This window comes from Danio rerio, chromosome 5 (genome assembly GCF_052040795.2).
Source record: "Danio rerio strain M-AB ecotype USA chromosome 5, GRCz13ab, whole genome shotgun sequence".
Classification (NCBI taxonomy): domain Eukaryota; kingdom Metazoa; phylum Chordata; class Actinopteri; order Cypriniformes; family Danionidae; genus Danio; species Danio rerio.
Genome location: NC_141025.1, coordinates 77,664,381 through 77,680,000, shown reverse-complemented (window position 1 = coordinate 77,680,000; position 15,620 = coordinate 77,664,381). Strand labels below are relative to the sequence as shown.

General features: G+C 36.3%; 1 protein-coding gene and 1 long non-coding RNA gene across 4 annotated transcripts in view; both read right to left on the bottom strand.

Annotated features, from left to right (window-relative positions):
- Positions 1-13,021: 13,021 nt before the first annotated feature.
- znf618 (zinc finger protein 618) overlaps positions 13,022-15,620 on the bottom strand; it is a 69,256-nt gene continuing 66,657 nt past the window's right edge. For 2 of the 3 annotated variants that reach the window (XR_015489871.1, XR_015489873.1), the window contains exons 15-16: positions 13,914-13,998; positions 13,022-13,333 (exon numbers count right to left, since the gene is read on the bottom strand). The gene's annotated coding sequence lies outside the window, so the exon portion shown is untranslated. The remainder of the gene's footprint in view (positions 13,334-13,913; positions 13,999-15,620) is intronic. The other variant, XR_015489876.1, reaches the window with a different exon arrangement.
- Positions 14,296-15,620, bottom strand: part of LOC147844546 (uncharacterized) — a 55,105-nt gene continuing 53,780 nt past the window's right edge. Inside the window, exon 3 of the long non-coding RNA XR_015492145.1 lies at positions 14,296-15,414. This is a non-coding gene — a long non-coding RNA (uncharacterized LOC147844546). The remainder of the gene's footprint in view (positions 15,415-15,620) is intronic.

Genomic DNA, 15,620 nt, shown 5'->3' with positions numbered 1-15,620 from the left:
ACCCTTAAAGGTTACATGCTGACTGACTGGCTCACTGACAGGTGCTTGGGGCTAGCAAAACACGACGTACAGCCGTTTCACTTTACTTCAGGATGCATTAATATCGCTTTGTAGGTTTATTAGGGAGACATTCATAAATATTCCTATCAAATCTAATAAATGCTGGAGACATACTCGTTAAAAAAAACGCACGCGCTCAATTGCACTTCAGTAGCATTTATTTGAGAGCGCACAAGAAGATCTGCGCGCTCTTGAAGCGGCTTATATTTGAGGGCGAGCAAGAAGTTGTGTGCACGAGCAGAGGAAATCGGCGCGCAAGCGAAGAGATCCGCATGCTGTAGGCTATTACATAAATGCAATCTCGACTTGTAATTCTGCGCTCACATCATTTGTCATTGAAATAACGCCACAGGTAGATCTGTGTAAAAAAAAAAATAATAATAAAAAGGCCTGCCGCCACAGCTGGAACAAATCCTTGAGGAAACACTGAACTAATGTCAACAGGATCAAGTGCTTATGATTGCTTGCGGCTGGTCCAACATTATTCGGTTTATGATTGACCAATCACATGATTCCTAATCCACTATAAATACCCTAAGTTCCATATCACAGCCATCTTCGTTTTGAAGAATCCCCCCGTCCACCCCTACTCCACCTCCGATAGGTGGCACGGTGGCCCAGTGGTTAGCACTGTTGCCTCACAGCAAGAACGTCACTGGTTCTAGTCCTTACCAAGCCAGCCGACGTTTCTGTGCGGAGTTTACACGTTCTCCTTGTGCTCACGTAGGTTTCCACCGGGTTCCCTTAATTGACTAATCCAAATCGGCACCATAGACATGCTCCAAGTAAGTAGTTATCTCTTAAGAGCAATCCCTATCTGTTCATTAGCTACCAGTACTGGGAAAACACCCATACACACTCATTCAATCTTTCATATAGCGCATGTGTTTGGACTGTGGGGGAAACCGGAGCATCCAGAGGAAACCCATGCCAACACTGGGAGAACATGCAAACGCAGCCGGGACTCGAACCTGCATGTTTCTTGCTGTGAGGTGACAGTGCCAACCACTGAGCCACCGTTCATTCCTTTATTTTCTTTTTGGCTTAGTCCCTTTATTAATCAGGGGTCGCCACAGCGGAATGAACCGCCAACCTATCCAGCATATGTTTTTACGCAGCGGATGCCCTTACAGCTGCAACCCATCACTGGGAAACACCTATACATTCACACACACACACACTCATACACTACGGACAACTGAATTCATTTTCTTTTCGGCTTGGTCCCTTTATTAATCAGGGGTCGCCACAGTGGAATGAACCGCCAACCTATCCAGCATATGTTTTTACGCAGTGGATGCCCTTACAGCTGCAACCCATCACTGGGAAACACCTATACATTCACACACTCATACACTACGGACAACTGAATTCATTTTTTTTTCGGCTTAGTCCCTTTATTAATCAGGGGTCGCCACAGTGGAATGAACCGCCAACTCATCCAGCATATGTTTTACACAGCAGATGCATTTCCAGCTGCAACTCATCACTGGGAAACACACACACTCATTCACACACATACACTACGGACAACTTAGCTTACCCAATTCACCTGTACATGTCTTTGGACTTGTTTGGGAAACCGGAGCACCCGGAGGAAACCCACTACAACACGGGGAGAACATGCAAACTCCACACAGAAACGTCAACTGACCCAGACGGAACTTGAACCGGCGACCTTCTTGCCATGAGGCGATGATACTAACCACTGAGCCACCTAAATGAGTAAACAACATATTTATTGCACTGTCTTGTGCATTAGATCTAAAAAGAAAAACATTTATGAAGAAGAATCGCAAGGTGGTTAAGAACACAGGACCGCTTTCGAAAAACACCTTAAACTGCTCAGTGACCATTAAAAAAAAAAAAAAAAGAGACTTCCATGACTCAAAACTGTGCTAACGACACACAAAAAACATCAAACTCACGATGCTGGAAAGAGAATAACACGATAATCCTCCAAACATCAATCTCTAGGCTGATTTTCATGATTGCCTGGAGTACAAAAGGAAAAACACACTGGAGCATAATCCATTAATGCATGCCCAAATATAATCTGCCACTTCGGAGAAGCTAAAGTGCAAACCTAAATGCCGAGTGTGATCCGTTCAAAAATGCACGAGAGAAATAACATACAACAAAATAATAATAATGATAACGGGCAGTATTGAATCAATATTAAGACTTTTTGCAGCTGGTTTCACGAATAACCTGATGAACTTGGATTTTCTACATATTTTTTAAGGTAAGTGGTTGCAAACAATTAATATGGGCTGAATTTAAACAAACATATTAAGTTGATCATTACTGAATTGCATTTGTTTGTTTACAATCAGCCCATATCAATAGTTTGCATCCCCTTAGCCTAAAAATAATGAGTAAATGCATTTTTTTTCAGTGCATATCCTCACTAATCACAGTTTCTTCAGGAGATATACCGCACTCTGATATGTAAATATGTGGATACTTTGGATAACTCAAATAATCAGGTATGATTGATTTAATTTACACTCCCGTGAAAATCTCACGCAATAACAAAACATGAGGACTCCTAGCTTCGTTGTCTGTTTTTGCTCCGCCAAACAGAAATAGTTACAAACAAAGCTACAGCAGAAAATCCACTACGGCACACAAAATCCACCAAAATCCCTGAGGCACGGATGTAATCCTGTACATCATCAGTGAAGACCTGTTCAGGCAAACACTGGGAACCTTACAGCGAGCCGTCACACATTCATCATGTGGAAAATAAACATGCATGGCAGATTTGCTCATTTTTTCTAGCCGAAAATGTTGTGTTTTGGCTATAAATTGTAATTTCAGTGCACCATTTAGGGGACTGTATGTTTATTTTTCTGTATTTTGTGATTTATTTATTTTTCACCATTTTTTAATGCTTTTGAATTGCATTACGGGATCTTGATCTTTCTTTCCACACTGAAAAGTAAAAAAAGTGACTTTTATGAACATTTTTAATAGTTCGCAGTGCTGTATTGTCGGGGTTGGTGTTGTATATTACGCTATAAAAGCCTTGTAATAGACTGCCAGAATATTTGCTGTTATTTTACAGACTTATTTCTCTATATATTATATTTCTAATACATTATATTATTATTTCAAATGACTAAAATGTCAAAAAAACTCACTTTGTTTAATTGTAGAGCAGAATTTTCAACATCAAAATTGGACAGAGCAGAGACCAACATCCCATAATGCAATTCACAACTGGAAATAAAAAAAATACACATCACAAAATACAGAAAATGTTAACTTATTTTCTCCAGAAGATAAAATTCTTGTATTCTTATTAAAAATACTTAATTTTTTCTTGTCTGTGGTCATTGGCTAAAGTAGAAAAATCAGTCCTGTCCAATCAAGTCGCACATAGAAAGTAAATCGCATCATACTGAACAACCATAAGACATTGGCACTTTATAAATGAAGCAAATACTTTGAAAGCATTAAAAACATCCAGAATATTTACATGCATTGACCCAGAGACTGTTTATAGACTGCATGTCATTGATGAGAAAATGAAGGATGTCAACTGTGACTGACATCAGCAAAATATAGCCTCTAACAATAACTAAATGGACGAAAGGACTCAGCGAAAGAAGGAAGGAAGACTGAACAAACGAAGGAAGGAAGGACTGAAGAAACAAAGGAATGAATGAAGGAAGGACTGAACAGATGAAGGAAGGAAGGAAGGACTGAACAGATGAAGGAAGGAAGGAAGGAAGGAAGGAAGGAAGGAAGGAAGGAAAGAAGGAAGGAAGGAAGGACTGAAGAAACAAAGGAAGAAAGGAAGGAAGGACTGAACAAACGAAGGAAGGAAGGAAGGACTGAACAGATGAAGGAAGGAAGGAAGGAAGGAAGGAAGGAAGGAAGGAAAGAAGGAAGGAAGGACTGAAGAAACAAAGGAAGAAAGGAAGGAAGGACTGAACAAACGAAGGAAGGAAGGAAGGACTGAACAGATGAAGGAAGGAAGGAAGGAAGGAAGGAAGGAAGGAAGGAAGGAAGGAAAGAAGGAAGGAAGGACTGAAGAAACAAAGGAAGAAAGGAAGGAAGGACTGAACAAACGAAGGAAGGAAGGAAGGAAGGAAGGACTGAACAGATAAAGGAAGGAAGGAAGGAAGGAAGGAAAGAAAGAAGGAAGGACTGAAGAAACAAAGGAAGAAAGGAAGGAAGGACTGAACAAACGAAGGAAGGAAGGAAGGACTGAACAGATGAAGGAAGGAAGGAAGGAAGGAAGGAAGGAAGGAAAGGAAGAACTGAATTAAGGAAGGAAGGACTGAAAAAATGAATGGAGGAAGGAAGGAAGGAAGGAAGGAAGAAAGGACGGACTGAACAAATGAAGGAAGGAAGGAATGAAGGACTGAACAAATGAAGAAAAGAAGGAAGGAATGAAGGAAGAAAGGAAGGAAGAACTGAACAAACAAAGGAAGGAAGGAATAAAGAAAGGACTGAACAAATGAAGGGAGGAAGGAAGGAAAGACTGAACAAACGAAGAAAGGAAGGAATGAATTAAGGAAGGACTGAACAAACGAAGGAATGACTGAACAAAGGAAGGAAGGAAGGAAGGAATGAAGGAAGGACTGAACAAACGAAGGAATGACTGAACAAAGGAAGGAATGAAGGAAGGACTGAACAAACGAAAGGAGGAAGGAAGGAAGGACTAAACAAACGTGGGAAGGGAGGAAGAAAGGACTGAACAAACGAAGAAAGGTAGGAAGGAGGAAGGGAAGGACTGAACAAATGAAGCAAGGAAAGAAGGACTGAACAAATGAAGGAAGAAAGGACTGAAGAAATGTAGAAAGGAAGGAACGAAGAACTGAACAACTGAAGGAAGGAAGGAAACAAAGAAAGGAAGGAAGGAAGGACTGAACAAACGAAGGAAGGAAGGAAGGACTGAACAAATGAAGCAAGGAAAGAAGAATTGAACACCAACATGGGGAGAACATGCAAACTCCACACAGAAATACCAACTGACCCAGCCAGGACTGAAACCACTGACCTTCCTGCTGTGAGGCCACAGTCCTTACCACTGAGCCATCATGCCACCATTTGGGAAATATTTGAAAGAGTACAAAAATTCACAGGAGGATGAATAATTTTGACTTCAGCTGTATAAATCCTCACCAAATATCGCACACATTACACTGAGAGATCCACTGGTCAGTGTGTTGTCCTGAACTCAACAACTGCTGTTTAATTGGAATCACGAGCCTGAGCAGTTGGTGTCGCAGCGTTCACCGTAATCTCTAAAACACAGACAGAGGTGAAGCGAGAATGAAGTCATCTGAGAATGAAGTCATCCGCAAACGCAGCCAAGATCCCCACATGAAGAGGCTTTATTAGAGCTTCAGACTGTGACGGACAACAGAAACACGGCTCAGAGTCATGCCTTTTAACCCGTGGGTGCCATTGGGGATGTGTTCATCCACTCCGGGGTGATTTTGAGGCTTCATTTGGCTACAACTTTCTCTGTGTTTCAGCAAATGGGAAGATTTTTGGGGACAAGAAGGTCGCTGGTTCAAGCCTCGGCTGGGTCAGTTGGCATTTCTGTGCGAAGTTTGCATGTTCTCCCCATGTTGGCGTGGGTTTTCTTCGGTTGCTCCAGTTTCTTCCACGGTCCAAACACATGCGCAATCGGTGCATTCACTAAGCTGAAATTGTCGGTAGTGTAAGTGTGTGAATGTGGGAGTGTATGGGTGTTTCCCAGTGATGGGTTGCAGCTGAAAAGGCATCCGCTGCGTGAAACATATGCTGGATAAGTTGGGTTTATTCTGCTGTGGCGACCCAAGATTAATAAAGGGACTAAGCCAAAAAGAAAATTATTGAATGAATGAATGAACACTGTGGGGAAATTGACTATCCTTTCATTATGTTGGGGGCTGTTTAAGCCCCATTGACTTCCATTATAATCACATTTTCTGATTGCAAAGCCATGACGCCATATTATTATGTATTCTTTATTGTTGGTGGTTTACCCTGTAAATAATAATATAAATATAATATAATAATATAAATAATAATAATAATAATAATATATTAAAACATCAATATTAGTAAGTTATAATAATAAAACAGAAATAATAATAATATAAATAAAAATAATAATATTAATAATAATAATAATATATTAAAACATCAATATTAGTAAATAATAATAATAAAACAGCAATAATAATAATAATAATAATAATATAAAACATCAATATTAGTAAATAATAATAATAAAACAGCAATAATAATAATAATAATAATATAAATAATAATAATATAATAATAATAATTTTAATAATAATAATAATAATAATAATAATATAAAACGGCAATATTAGTAAATAATAATAATAAAACAGCAATAATAATAATAATAATATAAAACATCAATATTAGTAAATAATAATAAAACAGCAATAATAATAATAATAATAATTATTATAATAATAATTATTATAATAATAATAATATAAAACGGCAATATTAGTAAATAATAATAATAAAACAGCAATAATAATAATAATATAAATAATAATATAAATAATAATAATAATAATATAAAACTGTAATATTAGTAAATAATAATAATAAAACAGCAATAATAATAATAATAATAATAAGATAAATAATAATAATAATAACAACAGTAATATTAATAATAATGTAAATAATAATAATAATATAAAACTGCAATATTAGTAAATAATAATAATAATAATAATAATAATAATAATAATAATAATAAAACAGCAATAATAATAATAATAATAATAAAATGCTTTTAAAGGCATACTCAGTGAGCCAATTTCTATAGACAACACAGGTAGATTTTCACCCAAAGATGCAAATTAGATGCGCAAAACTTGAAAATTTGAATTAAACATTTGCAAATAAAGCAGCGCTTTCATCCAACAAAATCATCACTGTGATAAAAATAAGAAAGTATTAAAAAGAAAAATGTTTAGGATGCAGTAGGTAATCTTTATTTCTTACATAATGAATGTTGCAAACACGTCTTCTGGTCATGTATTTTGTGCGTTTTGGGTTTATTTGTGGTTGTGAATTGCATTATGGGATGTTGATCTCTGTTTTGTCGACTTTTGATGTTAAAAATCCAACACTACAGTTTAACAGAGTGACTTTTAATTGACATTTTGGTAGTTTGGAATAATATAATGTATAATATATAGAGAAATAAGTGTGTAAAATAACAGAAAATGCACTTGCAGTTTATTACAAGGTGTTTGAAGTGTAATATACAACACCAACACAGACAATACAGCACTGCAAACCAAATAAAAATGTTAATAAAAATCCCTTTTTCAAACTTTTCAAGGTTAAAAGTTGCTGGAGGAAAGATCAAACTCCCATAATCCAATTCAAAAGTATAAATAAATCACAAAATACAAGAAACTGCGCATTTACAAATATTACTTTACAGTAAGGAGCAATCTAGAAACAACATTTTGAAAAGTAACCAGTGCTTTAGGCGCAACAATAACAGCACAGGTCACTCTGGAGTAATTTAATTGAGATTTCAGGATTCCACATTCATTTGGACAAGGCTTTGGTGTTGGATGAACTCCCCAAGAGGAATTGCAAAGATGGCCACAAAGCGAACAGGCTTCCCAGATAACTGCAGTCTTACAGGGAAAACACCTTCTAAGAAAAAACCGAAGGTGTTGTTAAAGTTTAATTGCGACGGTGTCGGAGATGTGACTGTGGTGTAGTTGCGGACTATGTATTGCTTGTTTTTAGACTTCAAAGTTCATCAGAATTATACATTAATTTTGGGACAGAAAAGGTCATACATTTTCTAGAGTGTTATTTTAGCATGTTCATCCTTACAGAAATCGCTAATCCACACTGAAGAAAGTGATTTATTGGGTTTACTACGTGTTTTTAAGGTAAGTGGTGGCAAATACTTTATATGGGCTGATTACAAACAAACAAATTAAATGAAATTCAGCCCACATGAATTGTTTGCATTGTTATGTCCTGTAATGTGACATTACAAAACAATCAAGCTAATTCAGAATTAATAGAGTACTGTTGGACTACAATTGTATATCACAATTATTTGGAGCATGATTCTCAAAACATGTTTTCATGTTTTGGTATGTAGCCAGTAATGGGTTTATTGAAATAATGATGATGCATTTCACACACACACACAGGGTTGCGAGGCAGTGGCGCAGTAGGTAGTGCTGTCGCCTCACAGCAAGAAGGTCGCTGGTTTTACCCTCGGCTCAGTTGGCGTTTCTGTGTGGAGTTTGCATTTTCTCCCTGCCTTCCAGTGGGTTTCCTCCGGGTGCTCTGGTTTCCCCCTCAGTCCAAACACATGTGGTACAGGTGAATTGGGTAGGCTAAATTGTCCGTAGTGTATGAGTGTGTTTGAATGTTTGTGTGTGGATGTTTCCCAGAGATAGGTTGTGGCTGGAAGGGCATCCGCTGCGTAAAAACTTGCTGGATAAGTTGGCGGTTCATTCCGCTGTGGCGACCCCGGATTAATAAAGGGACTAAGCCGACAAGAAACTCAATGAATGAATGAATAATTTTATGTTATTTATTTTATTTTATTAACTTTTTCTATTTACTATTATAATTATTATTATTATTAATGTATTTTTATTATTATTTATTTTTAATTTTAATGTATTTTATTTTATTTTATTTTAATTATTATTATATTACAATTAGTTTTTAAAAAAAATATTATTAATTTATTTAAATTTTTATTTTGGAGTTTGCATGTTCTCCCTGCCTCATACACTCATACACTACGGACAATTTAGCCTACCCAATTCACCTGTACCGCATGTCTTTGGACTGTGGTGGAAACCGGAGCACCCGGAGAAAACCCACGCGAAGGCAGGGAGAACATGCAAACTCCACACAGAAACGCCAACTGAGCCGAGTTTCGAACCAGCGACCCAGTGACCTTCTTGCTGTGAGGCGACAGCACTACCTACTGCGCCACTGCCTCATACTATTTTACCACAGTGTTTTTTTTTTAATCTGCATTAAAACTATAAGTTATAAATAATGTAATGGGATTAGAATATTAAAATTGAACAAATACATATGAAAAAATGCCTATTTTTAAAATACAAATTCATTATCCTCGTTCGTTTAAAAAAAGCAATTAAGAATCTGTTAAAGCTACACTGTAAAACCCAAAAAAGTTAAGATAACTCAAACCGTTTGAGGAAATCGATTGCAACAAACCATTTAAGTTCAAAAGCTTATCCGTACTGTGATGAGTACCGTGAACTTAATCCATCTGAGTAAACAAAGCAGTTTGAACACAGTAAAACCCGATCAATGAAGAGAATCAAACCAACTGAGTACTGTAAAACCCAATAAGTTAAGGCAACTCAAACCGTTTGAGGAAACCGATTGCTAAAAACCATTTGAGTTGATAAAAAAAACTAATCTATACGAGTACTGTGAACTTTGTAAGTAATGAAGTATTTAATTAACTCACTATCTTCAACGCTGAGTTCAAAACTCTTTTCAAATGAGTAGAATTAACTTTCAGTCAGTTTTGAGTTAACTACACTCATTTCATTTGATAAAGTTGACTGTTGGGTTTTGGGTTGTTATTTTAGGATTTAAAACTGTAGCCTATGGGCAAATAACAAACTGGCCAACTCATTTCCTCAGTCAGAATTTGTCCATTTGAATAATTAAAAATGTAATTTATCTTAAAGCCTTCTTCTATTGGTATTTTCACAATTAATGATGGCATACTGTCAAAAATGGGACAAAGCTCGTATAGCAGCCAAATTCTGGACTTTGTCAGTATTGCTAACTTGTATAATTCACATTTAATTATTAATATAATTATTATTGATCACCTTTGCATAATGCTAATCAATTTTGGTCATTTGATGGGGAGCAAAGCACTTTAAATGTCAAGGTCAATATTAACTGGTATTGCCATACTTGATGGAACATTTGGTCCCCGCAACATGATAAATACAAGGGACACACACACACTGAGAGAGAGAGAGAGAGAGAGAGAGAAAGAAGAGAGAGAGAGAGAGAGAGAGAGAGAGAGAGAGAGAGTGTTGAGTGTTGACCAATTAGTAGGGCCAGACGGAGTCTGCGGACGTTTTTTGCTATTTCTGCGGAGAATTTTGGTAAAAATCTGCGGATTTCTGCTGAATTATTTTGGGAGTATCCAGCGGAGTATCATAACTTACACCTTAATATATTAAATAAAAAGTAATAAATTACTGAATAATTTACTCAAGTAAATTAACAGAATTAATAATGGGCTAACAATCTGCAGAAATCTGCAGAATTCTGCGCGCGCAGATTCCGTGTGGGCCTACCTATTAGCAAAAACGTTATATACAGTTAAAGTCATAATTATTAGTCGTCCTTTATATATATTTTTCCCAATTTATGATATTTAAAGGCTAAACTAGGTTAATTAGGGTAAAGTTAGGGTAATTAGGCAAGTCATTGCATAACAGAGGTTTGTCCTGTAGACAATCCAACAAATATTGCTTAAGGGGGCGAATAATATTGAGCACAAAATGCTTTTTAAAAAATTAAAAACCTCTTTTATTCAAGCCGAAATAAAACAAATAAGACTTTCTCCAGAAGAAAAAATATTATCAGACATACTGTGAAAAATTCCTGAACATGATAAGCATCATGTTTCCCAGAGATGGGTTGCAGCTGGAAGAACATCCGCTGCGTAAAAACATGCTGGATAAGTTGGCGGTTCATTCCGCTGTGGTGACCCAGATTAATAAAGGGACTAAGGCAAAAAGAAAATGAATGAATGTTTAACATCATTTAGGAAATACTTGGAAAGGAAAAAAGTACAGGAGGGTGAATAATGTTGACTTTAACTCTATATACTGATTATATTGTTAACCTAACGCACATTTAAAATTAAACAATTTAAAAGTATTTTAATTAAGTAAACACTGTGTGATCACCTTTGCATATGCTACTCGATTTTAGTCATAAACATTCATTCAAAGCGAGACTAAATGAATAAGTCGAGATTGCTACAGTAGTGGCACACAAATCCTTCCTCCTTGTCGCCTAGTGAACTTCAGCTCGCTGTACGATCATTTCTGTTATGAAACGTTCCTCCGTGCTGTAAGTCTTGTGATGTGAAACAGTGCTGGTGTTTTGTCCATCTGGAGGTGGTTAAAGGCCTCATTAGCTGGTTTGTGTTAAGCAGTTACAGTGATGTGCTACTGTAAAACCCCGGACTGGTGAATTATTAGGGCCGAGACGTTTAGAGCATCACCTCTGGCCAAACTGAACTGAAAATCAACAACAACAACAACAAGAGGGAAACACTCGAAATGATCATGCCATGCTGAAAAATAAATCAACAATAAATAAATGAGACAGAAAATTTTCTTTATACCGGTAGGGATTAACCAGTTTCACTATTAACCACAATTTCAAGAGTTCACACTTAGATATTGCTTGACAACTGTTAGCAGGTTTGGCATGCTGTCCCGGGAGAGAACCCTGAGCTCGGAGATAGTGGAGCCCAGGGCTCCCGCCAAGTCCATAGAGCATGTGAGGGGAGTACCAGATCAGGTGGTTCTCGAGAGCTCGCCTTTTTTGTAAAGGAGAAAAGGAGGAGAAAGGGGGTGGATGGGGGGTTTCATCGGAAAACTAGTACATTTACATTTACATTTAGTCATTATCAGACGCTTTTATCCAAAGCGACTTACAAATGAGGACAAGGAAGCAATTTACACAACTAAGAGCAACAATGAATAAGTACTAAAGGCAAGTTTCAGGTCTGTAAAGTCTAAGAAGGGAAGTATTAGTAGTATTAGTTTTTATTTATTTATTTATTTTTTGTACAGTCAGTGTGATATTCAAAGAGGCAATTGCAGATTAGGAAGTAAAGTGGCGACTAAATAGTTGAGTTTTTAGTCGTTTCTTGAAAGTAGCGAGTGACTCTGCTGTTCTGATGCAGTTAGTGAGTTCATTCCACCAACTGGGCAGTAATATCTAGCTAGGCTGGGTAGTAATATCTAGCTAGGCTACTAGGCTACTTATAGTGAGTTATTATAGATCTGATTGGCTAACTAATGAGTGTAGATAGGTGGCCAGCTGCAGTCAAATATATCACGTGCTCCTCTCGAAATTAGTTTAAAAACTTCACCTAATTCATCATGGTTAATCAATCGTAAAAGCTTCTCAGCACCGTGTTTCTGCATGGATAAAAACTGCAGCAACTATACAAAGTTATGCCAACTGTTAGCTAGTTTGTGCACTGAACTAACTATGACTGGGGCTATTCACTAAGGCAGGGGTGTCAAACGTACGGCCCGCGACATGAGTCTGTAAAATAAAAAAAAATGAGCTACTATTTTCTATAAAAGAAGCTGCGTTTCCAATTGTGTCCACTGGATGGCGCAACTGCAAATGGTTAATTTCATCCGATAAAGCAGGGATTATTGGGCCTCAGGCAGCAATCCTGCAGGGGGGGCGTGAGAAGTAATGCACTTTCTCCTGGGGTCTGTTCTTCGTACCTCGCTTAAATGATCTTAGATGATTTGACAGATCCTGGATCTTTTAATCTTGATAACTGATCTCTCGCTAATTTAGTTCTTCAAAGAAGCTCTTGAATCAGATTAGAATGTCTGGATAAACTGATCTGAGATCGCTGCGTGTGTTGTGAAGGACAGATCTATCGATCCTCGAAATCATGATCAGCAATGCAACGATTGGCTGACGGCACATCAACGTAGTGACATCATCTCATTAATACTTAATTATCCATGTGAGCAAAATTACATCAAATTAGCAGCAAACCGTTTGTTAAATATGACACGCAATAACCTTCCACGTTTGTTGTGAGCTGCAGGCTTTACACTTTCATGTGTCAAGAGTGTTCATCATGTATTTCAATGCAAATCAGTGTTTTTAGTTCTACATTTAGAAAAGATTTTCATTATTATAGTAACCGTTTTTTTAATCGGTGTAAAGAATAGTGTACAATCGTATCTGTTAATTTGACGTGCGAATAAGCAACAAATATAATGCAAACATTTGACAGGATGTTCAGTGGATGCCAAAACTCCTTTCAGGCTCATTTCTGAAAATCGCTATAATAAAATCGCTGAATACTTATAGAAAAGAGCAAATGTGTGGAGCTTTTCCATATTTTTCAGTTGCACCGAACATCTGCAAACTTGTACCTGATGTTGTACCTGATGACGTAGTTGTCAGATTCTCCTGAATGGCTTTGGTCAGGATCTGAGCTGACCGTCTGAAAGAGAGAAGCAATAAATACAGCGAGTTGTTTCCTGTTTTCAGCAAAACACAGCTTGACTGGGTAAAACTGAAACACATGTCTGATAGATGGCTCATCATTTCTGAGATCTGCTGTACAACTGCAAGGCAAAGCGTTTGCCGCCCTCTAGTGTCCGCTGAGCTGAAGAGCAGGAGTGTTTATTCATGAGGTCAACTTTTTGCAAATAAAAGTAAAACTAGACTATCTTCATATCAAACATTTTAAAGCCAACTGATTTTCGCATCACATTTCCTATTTTTATCTATATTATATGACTAAGATGATAAATTATTTTAAATTATTATATATATATATATATATATATATATATATATATATATATATATACACATATATATAAAAATTATATATACATATATATAAAAAATATATAGATGTTTACATAAAAATATATAGATGTTTACATTGATGTGACGGACATTACCGATAACAGTTATTTCACCAAAACTACACACCTTTTATACTGTGAAAATAAAAGTTAAGCTTCTTCAGTAATTAGAACTGTTTATTTTTTACGGAAAAGTTGTATTATTACCTCATCAGCTTCAGCTCCTCAAAACATGGAACGCAGTGGCGGGATTTTTTTCAAACTTGCCGTCCGACAACAGTGCCACTCCCACCTGCCGGTAGAAACAGGTACTGCTGAACAGCTCACTGCTTTAATATCCGACGTAAACGCTGTTAAGTGGAATGCGCGTGATCTACGTGGTAATTTTTATGTACTGGCTAAAAAAAAGAAAAGTTATACACAATTTTTTTTTTAGGTACAACTTATTGCAAAAGAGCAGGTGCCTTTAACAGTACATCAGGGGCTTAAGCCCCCAAAATGGTAAAACTACTATTTAACTCTAGATGACTTCTAAAGTGAGCCTATGAAAAAAGCCATAGAAAATAACCAAAACTCTTTGAATTTTTTTGAGTGAGATACTAATGTTCTAATCGGATTCAATGATTTATGCTAAGCTAAATGTGCTCCTGCTAAACCCAGAGATCAGCCGAAAGGATTAAAAATGGTAAAACTCTATTTAACTCTACATGAATTCTAAAAAGAGCACATTTTCAAAAAAAAAAAAAAAAGTCTTTGAATTTGAGTGAGATGTTAATGCTAATCCAACTCAATGATTTATTATGCTAAGCTAAGTGTACTCCGACTGGACCCAGAGATCGGCCGAATGGATTAAGAGTAGATGCCTTCTAAAACGAGCCTGTTTAAAAAAAATAAAAAAAATAAAAAGCCATTGAAAATAATTGAAACTTTTACAATTTTTATTGAGATGCTAATGGTCTAATCCGATTCAATTATCTATGCTAAGCAAAATGTGCTTCTGCCAGCCAGACCTGAAGATTAGCCGAACGAATTAAAAAATGGTAAACTCTATTTACCCTAGATGACTTCTAAAATGAGCCTATTTTCAAAAAATAAATAAGTCACGTAAAGTAATTAAAATTCTTTTTTGAGTGAGATGCAAATGGTCTAATCCGATATAATGATTTATGCTGAGCTAGAAGTGCTTCCACCAGACCAGGAGATCGGCCGGATGGATTAAAAACTGGGTAAACTCTATTTAACTGTAAATGACTATTAAAATGAGCATATTTTCAAAAATTAAAAAAAGAGCCTTAGAATTTTTTTTTTTTTGAGTGAGATGCTAATGGTCTAATCTGATTCAATAATTTATGCTAAGCTAAGCTAAATATGCAACCGCCTGACCCAGAGATCAGCCGAATGAATAAAAAAAATTGTAAAACTCTACTATTTAACTCTAGATCACTTCTAAAATGAGGCTATTTTTCAAAAAAAGCCTATAAAATAATTGAAACTCTTTGAAATTTTTTGAGTGAGATGATAATGGTCTAATCCATTTAAATTATTTATGCTAAGCGAAGCTAAATGTGCTCCCACCGGACCCGGAGATCACCCAAATGAAAAAAAAAAAAAAATGGTAAAACTCTACTATTTACCTCTAGATGACTTCTTAAATGAGCCTTGTTCAAAAAAAAAAAAAAAGAGCCATAGAAAATAATAAAATCAAATGCTAATGGTCTAATCAGATTTAGTGATTTATGCTAAGCTAAGCTAAATGTGCCTCTGCCAGACCCAGAGATCAGCCGAATGAATTTATAAAAAAAAAGATAGAACTTTACAACCGTAGATGACTTCTAAAATTACTTCTAAAATTTTCCAAGAAAAAAAAAAGCCAAAGGAAATAATTAAAACTCTTTGAATTTTTTTGCATGAGGT